Here is an 8326-nt window from a genome sequence, read left to right on the forward strand (position 1 = left end):
TCAGGTCACCCTTCCAGAGACTGTAGATTCTGTTTTGACAAATCTGCTCTTTGTCTTATCCATCCAGCACTCGGGTACTCAGAAGGTGCAGAAGAAGGTATGCAAAAAATAAGTCCCTGCTTCTTTGTCTTTCCTTCCTCTCTTCTCTCTTCCCCCCCACCCCCCCCCCCCCACCGTTGGGCTTATGAATAAGTATCTGCCATTACACAACTTTTGCCACCTTTAAAAGTGCATTTTATTTATTTCATCTTGTTTCTCAAAGTATAATTATTACAAAATGAATGTTCTTTTCTGTTTAGGTGCATAAAACTTGTTGAAGCCTTCCTGTAATTTTGAAAAGTATGTTTGAAATTTTTTTAATCTTATAAAACTTTAGTCACTGACTCTATTTACTTGGATGACCAAGAATGCAACTCCTGTACAGGGACATTTTTTAGGCTTAGAAAAGAAAGTGTGAGTGTTAGAGCTCGTGTTTTATATTCATAATGTAAATTTGCTTGCATCTTCTTTGGTATTGGTTTATTCCCTAAAACAGGCTGATAAGGTTCTAGTACTGAATTTTAGAGAAGGAAAGGAAACTCTCTTGGTGCTCTCTGAGGGTCTAACCAGTCTCCAAGGCCTGCCTAAACTGGCTTCTAGGTGTTTCTCTAAACTCATCTCCCAAACCTCTCCTCTTGTTCACTTCAGTCAATGATAATGGCTCCTGGGTGTTCCTTGAAGGGATGAGCATGGTCCTGTGTCAGGGTAGTTACCTTCCATAATCCTTCCAGAAAACCTCATTCCCTAGATATCCATATAGCTTTCTTTCTCATTTCTTTCAGGCTTCTGTTCAAATATCAATTCCCCATGGCAGGCTATCTGACAATTCAGAATGAATTTGAATAGCTTCAAATCCTATTTGATTTGGGAAAAGGGAAGACGATGCTAATCTTCAAGAATTTAGCTTCCCGAATACACGGCATTAACAGCATGCAAACCATAACTAGCAATACACAAACACCAGAAGATAAACTAGATAACTGGGCTCTTCTAAAAATTAAACACTTCTCATCAAAAGACTTCACCAAAAGTTTAAAAAAAAAGAACTTATGGACTGGAAAAAAAATTTTGACTATGACAAATCCAAGAAAGTTCTAATGTCTGAAATCTACAGGAAAATCCAACACCTCTACAACAAAAGACAAATAATACAATTAAGAGATGGGCAAAGGATATGAACAGACACACTTCATCAAAGAAGACATTCAAGTGGCTAACAGATACATGAGGAAATGCTCATGATCATTAGCTATTAGAGAAATGAAAATCAAAACTACAATGCGATATCATCTCACCCCAATAAGACTGGCATTAATCCAAAAAACACAAAATAATATATGTTGGAAAGGTTGTGGAGAGACTGGAACACTTACACACTGCTGGTGGGAATGTCAAATGGTACAACCAATTTGGAAATCGATTTGGCATTTCCTTAAAAACCTGGAAATAGAACTACCGTAGGATCCAGCAATCCCACTTCTTGTAATATATCCTAGAGAAATAAGAGCCTTACACGAACAGATATATGCACATCCATGTTCATTGCAGCACTGTATACAATAGCAAAAAGGTGGAAACAACCTAGATGCCCATCAACAGATGAATGGATAAAGATGGAGTATGACACAACGATAAAGAACAATGAATGGATAAACAAACTGTGGTACATACACACAGTGGAGTATTACACAACGATAAAGAACAGCGATGACTCTGTGAAGCATCTCATAACATGGATGAATCTGGAGGGCATTATGCTGAGCAAAATAAGTTAATCACAGAAAGACAAATATTGTACGAGTCCACTCTTATGCTGAAGACTTTATGCACAAAAAGAAACAATCTTTGATGGTTATGAGGGAGGGGAGGGGTGGGGATGGAAAAACACTAAATAGACAATAGATAAGTGGTAACTTTGGTGAAGGGTAAGACGGTACACAATACTGGGGAAGCCAGCACAAGTTGTACAAGGCTAGGTCATTGAAGTTCCATAGACACATCAAAAATCCCGGAGGGACCAAATTACTGGGCTGAGGGCTGTGGGGACCATGGTCTCCGGGAACATCTAGCTCAATCGGTGTAACAGAGTTTATAAAGAAAATGTTCTACAATCTACTTTGGTGAGTAGCAACTGGGGTCTTAAAGGCTTATGAGTGGACAGCTAAGGTACTCGACTGCTCCCACCCCATCTGGAACAAGGGAGAATGAAGAAAACCAAAGACACAAGGGAAAGGTTAGTCCAGAGGACTAATGGACCACATCTACCATGGCCTGCACCAGACAGTCTAGCACAGCTAGAAGGAGCCCGGCTACCACCACTGACAGCTCCGACAGGGATCACAATAGAGTCCTGGACATAGCTGGAGAAAAATGTAGAACAAAGTTCAAACTCACAAAAAATTAAAAGAAAAACGGGTGTATTGGTCTGACAGAGTGGAGAAACCCTGAAAGTATGGCCCCTGGACACCGTTACTGTACTGAAGTCACTCCTGAGGTTCACCCTTCAGCCAAAGATTAGACAGGCCCATAAAACAAAACAGTCCAAATGGGCACACCAGCCCGGGGGCGAGAACAAGAAGGCAGGAAGGGACAGGAAAGCTGGTAATGGGGAACCCAAGATCAAGAAGGGAAGAGTATTGACAGGTCATGGGGTTGGCAACCAATGTCACAAAACAATATGTGTACTAATTGTTTAATAAGAAACTAGTTTGCTCTATAAACCTTCATCTAACATACAATAAAAAATAAAAAAAGGCTTTAGTTTCCCAATAGAGGAGGACAGATACTAATGCACAAGATATGAAGCAAAGCGTAAGTGGTGAGGAACTGGACTCAGGTTAAAGACTCTTTACTCTGCATCATAGTAAAAGGGTAGCTAGACAGACCCTTAAAGATAAAGGAGACTTATGTTCTTTTCATTGATGCAGAAGTTACTGTCAGAGCCAAGATTGAATTCCTAGATTTCTTTATATCTGTTCTTAAACTAAAGCATAATGGTTCAGACAACAAGTGCTGGAGAAAGACCTGAATTCCACCACTTACTGTGACTTGAAGCAAATATCTTAACATTCTCTGAACCTCCATTTCTGCATCTGTAAAATGGGGTCTATAATAGAGTTGGTGAATGAACTAACATATACTAGAAGATTAACATGGTTCATGGTATGTAGAAAACAATAAATTTTAGCTATCATCATTTTCTTTGCTCCATGAAGATAGTTCCCATGTCTGTTACTGCTTACTATTCTATACATTATTGGTTAGCACAGTCCCTATCACATGGTATGCTTACATAATTGTTAGGTAAGTCAGTACTTGGTAGGAAATAAAATACTTGGCAGTGAATGGAAGAAAATAATTAAAACAGTTGCTAGAAGGGTTATATGGTTAAGTAAAGATTTATCTTATATAACAAACCATGCCAAAATTTCATGGCTCAAAACAAGAGCTATTTATATGTTTATGAGTCTGTGGTTTCAGTTGGAATGGCACATCTCTGCACCATGTAGTGTTGTCTGGGGTCACTCCTGAGTTGTGGTCAGCTGATGGTCCATGGCCTCACTCACATGTCTCTTGCCTGGCTACCTGTCTTTCTGATTACAGGAGCAAAGGAGTTATCTAGGCCATTCAGCTCTCACCATCCAGCAGGCTAGCCTGCATTTATTCACATGGCGATGGTCACAAGGCATCGCAAGAAAAGTAAGAGAAGGCAAACCCCATTGTCACATCTCTTTTAAAGTCTCTACTTGTGTCATGTTTGCTTTTATCCCATTAAGCAAAGCAAGCACTATGGCCAAGCCCAGGCTCATTTTGGCAAGAGACTTCGCAAAGGTTAGACAACAGGGAGGGTAATCAGTGTGGCCATTTATGCACAGTTGAAAAAAATGCGCCAGGTAGATCTCATGATATATATATATATATTTTTGGCTTTAACAAAGAGAAGTTTATTTTCTCACAGTAAGATAGGCTAAAAGTCCAAATTCAGGGTGTCAGCTCCAGAAGGCTTTCTCTCTCTGTCGGACTTCTCATCAATCTTCCCCTGGTCGAGGAACTTCTCAGGTGCAGATACCTCAGGTCCAAAGGATGCGCTCTGCTCCCAGCACAGCTTTCTTGGTGGTATGAGATCCTCAACTCTCTGCTTGCTTCTCTTTCCATTTATCTCTTGAGAGATAAAAGGTGGTGCAGGCCACACCCCAGAGAAACTCCCTTTACCTTGGATCAGGGAGGTGACCTGAGTAAGGGTAGTGTTACAATCCCACCCTAATCCTCTCAACATAAAATTACAATCACAGAACGGAGGACAACCACACAATACTAGCACTCATGGCCTAACCATGATTTTTAAGGGGACATAATTCAATCCATGACACAGATGTTCACTCAAGAGATGGAATTGTCTCCAACTACGCTCTGAACGAGAAGTTCATGGGAACCCAGGGAGATTATAAGGGTACCCTGTCAACTGATGGGATGAATGCAATTTTCAGAGTCACACTGAAATGATGTGTCTTTAAACACGCTTGCAATGTGTCTTTCAGTTGAGAAGAAACTGTGGAGAAAGTTACAATCGTTATTCCTGTGGGACTTTGCTGTTCGCCATGTAAGTTGTCATATGCGTCTAACCACAGCATACGCCATCTGATCTTTAAGGAACCAGGTAAGTGACTATCCTGTCCCTAACACGTATCATTACCATGTTCTTTTTCTTTTTTTATTAACTTTTATTGAGCTTCAAGTGAACGTTTACAAATCAAGTCAGTCTGTCACATATAAGTTAATATACATCTTACTCCTTACTCCCACTTGCTCTCCCCCTAATGAGTCAGCCCTTCCAGTCTCTCCTTTTGTGAAAACTTTGGCAGCCTCCGACTCTCTCTATCCTCCCATCCCCCCTCCAGACAGGAGATGCCAACACAGTCTCACGTGTCCACCTGATATAATTAGGTCACTCTGCATCAGCATCTCTCTCCCACCCACTGTCCAGTCCCTTTCATGTCTGATGAATTGTCTTCGGGGATGGTTCCCGTCCTGTGCCAACAGAAGGTTTGGGGACAATGACCGCCGGGATTCTTCTAGTCACATCCAGACCATTAAGTATGGTCTTATTATGAGAATTTGGGGTCTGCATCCCACTTATCTCCTGCTCCCTCAGGGGTTCTCTATTGTGCTCCCTGTGAGGGCAGTGATAGATTGTGGCCGGGCACCAACTAGTTCTTCTGGTGTCAGGATAATGTAGGTCTCTGGTTCATGTGGCCCTCTCTGTCTTTTGGGCTCTTAGTTGTCGTGTGTCCTTGGTGTTCTTCATTCTCCTTTGCTCCAGGTGGGTTGAGACCAATTGATGCATCTTAGATGGCTGCTTGTTAGCTTTTAAGACTCCAGACGCCACAATTCAAAGTGGGATGCAGAATGATTTCATAATAGAATTATTTTGCCAATTGACTTAGAAGTCCCCTTAAACCATGGTTCCCAAACCCCGGCCCTTGCCTCACTGACCTTTGAAGTATTCAGTTTATCCCGGAAACTGCTTTTGGTCCAGTCCAGTCCAGTCGAGCTGACCTTCCATGTATTGAGTGTTGTCCTTCCCTTCACCTAAAGCACTTCTTTTCAGCTAATTAATCAGTGAAAAACCCTCTCCCTCCCTACCTCCCTCCCTCCCCTGCTCGTAACCACAAAAGTATGTGTTCTTCTCCGTTTATACTATTTCTCAAGATCTTATAATAGCGGTCTTATACAATATTTGTTCTTTTGCCTCTGACTGATTTCGCTCAGCATAATGCCTTCCAGGTTCCTCCATGTTATGAAATGTTTGACAGATTCGTCACTGTTCTTTATCAATGCATAGTATTCCATTGTGTGAATATACCACAATTTATTTACCCATTCATCCGTTGATGGACACCTTGGTTGTTTCCAGCTTTTTGCTATTGTAAACAGAGCTGCAATAAACATGGGTGTGCATATATCTGTTTGTGTGAGGGCTCTTATTTCTCTAGGGTATATTCCGAGGAGTGGGATTTCTGGGTTGTATGGTAGTTCTATTTCTAACTGTTTAAGGTAATGCCAGATAGATCTCCAAAGTGGTTGTAACATTTTACATTCCCACCAGCAGTGTATAAGACTTCCAATCTCTCCACAGCCTCTCCAACATTTATTATTTTGTGTTTTTTGGATTAATGCCAGCCTTGTTGGAGTGAGATGGAATCTCATCCTAGTTTTAATCTGCATTTCTCTAATGGCTAATGATCGAGAGCATTTTCTCATGTATCTGTTAGGTGCCTGAATATCTTCTTTAGTGAAGTGTGTGTTCATATCCTTTGCCCACTTCTTGATTGGGTTGTTTGTCTTTTTGTGGTTGAGTTTTTTTTTTTTTTTTATTCCTAAGTATTTTATCTTCTTGGGGGCTACTGTGAATGGTATTGATTTGGTTATTTCCTCTTCGGTGTTCTTTTTGTTGATGTAGAGGAATCCAAGTGATTTTTGTATGTTTATTTTATAACCTGAGACTCTGCCAAACTCTTCTATTAGTTTCAGTAGTTTTCTGGAGGATTCCTTAGGGTTTTCTGTGTATAAGGTCATGTCATCTGCAAATAGTGATAACTTCCTCCTTCCCAATCCGGGTGCCTTTTCTTTCTTTGTCTAGCCTAATTGCCCTGGCTAGGACTTCTAGCAGGATGTTGAATAAGAGTGGTGATAAAGGGCATCCTTGTCTGGTTCCCGTTCTCAAGGGAAATGCTTTCAGGTTCTCTCCATTTAGAGTGAGGTTGGCTGTTGGCTTTGCATAGATGCCCTTTATTATGTTGAGGAATTTTCCTTCAATTACTATTTTGGTGAGAGTTTTTATCATAAACGGGTGTTGGACTTTGTCAAATGCCTTTTCTGCATCAATTGATAAGATCATGTGGTTTTTGTCTTTTGTTTTATTTATGTGGTGGATTACATTAATGGTTTTTCTGATATTAAACCAGCCTTGCATACCTGGTATAAATCCCACTTGATCAGGGTGAATTATTTTTTCGATATGTTGTTGAATTCTATTGGCTAGAATTTTGCTGAGGATTTTTGCATCTATGTTCATGAGGGATATAGGTCTCTAATTTTCTTTTTTTGTGATGTCTTTACCCGGTTTTGGTATCAGGGAGATGGTGGCTTCATAGAATGAGTTGGGTAGTATTCCGTCATCTTCTATGCTTTGAAATACCTTTAGTAGTAGTGGTGTTAACTCTTCTCTGAAAGTTTGGTAGAACTCTGCAGTGAAGCCGTCCGGGCCAGGGCTTTTTTTTTGGTTGGGAGTTTTTTGATTACGGTTTCAATCTCTTTTTTTGTTATGGGTCTATTTAGTTGTTCTACTTCTGAATGTGTTAGGTAGTGTTTTTCCAGGAATTCATCCATTTCTTCTAGGTTTGCAAATTTGTTAGAGTACAATTTTTCGTAATAATCTGATATGATTCTTTTAATTTCAGTTGGTTCTGTTGTGATGTGGTACTTCTCGTTTCTTATTCGTGTTATTTGTTTCCTTTCCTGTATTTCTTTAGTCAGTCTAGCCAATGGTTTATCAATTTTGTTAATTTTTTCAAAGAACCAGCTTTTCAATTGTTTTTCTGTTCTCTAATTCATTTAGTTCAGCTCTAATTTTTTTAATTAACTTTTATTAAGCTTCAAGTGAACATTTACAAATCCAATCAGTCTGTCACATGCAAGTTTACATACATCTTACTCCCTTCTCCCACTTGCTCTCCCCCTATTGAGTCAGCCCTTTCAGTCTCTCGTTTCGTGACAATTTTGCCAGCTTCCCTCTCTATCTTCCCATCCCCCCTCCAGTCAAGAGTTGCCAACACACTCTCCAGTATCCACATGATTTAATTAGCTCCCTCTTCATCAGCATCTCCCCCCCCCCCCCCGATGACCAGTCCCTTTCATGTCTGATGAGTTCTCTTCGGGGATGGTTCCTGTCCTGTGCCAACAGAAGGTCTGGGGAGCATTGCCGCCGGGATTCCTCTAGTCGCAGTCAGACCATTAAGTATGGTCTTTTCATGAGAATTTGGGGTCTGTATCCCATTGGTCTCCTGCTCCCTCAGGAGTTGTCTGTTGTGCTCCCTGACAGGGCAGACATCGATTGTGGCCAGGCACCACTAGTTCTTCTGGTCTCAGGATAATGTAGGTCTCTGGTTCATGTGGCCCTTTCTGTCTCTTGGGTTCTTAGTTGTCGTGTGACCTTGGTGTTCTTCCTTTGCCTTTGCTCCAGGTGGGTTGAGACCAATTGATGTATCTTAGATGGCCGCTTGACGGG

The sequence above is a fragment of the Elephas maximus genome, chromosome X (assembly GCF_024166365.1).
Source record: "Elephas maximus indicus isolate mEleMax1 chromosome X, mEleMax1 primary haplotype, whole genome shotgun sequence".
In the NCBI taxonomy this organism is placed as follows: domain Eukaryota; kingdom Metazoa; phylum Chordata; class Mammalia; order Proboscidea; family Elephantidae; genus Elephas; species Elephas maximus.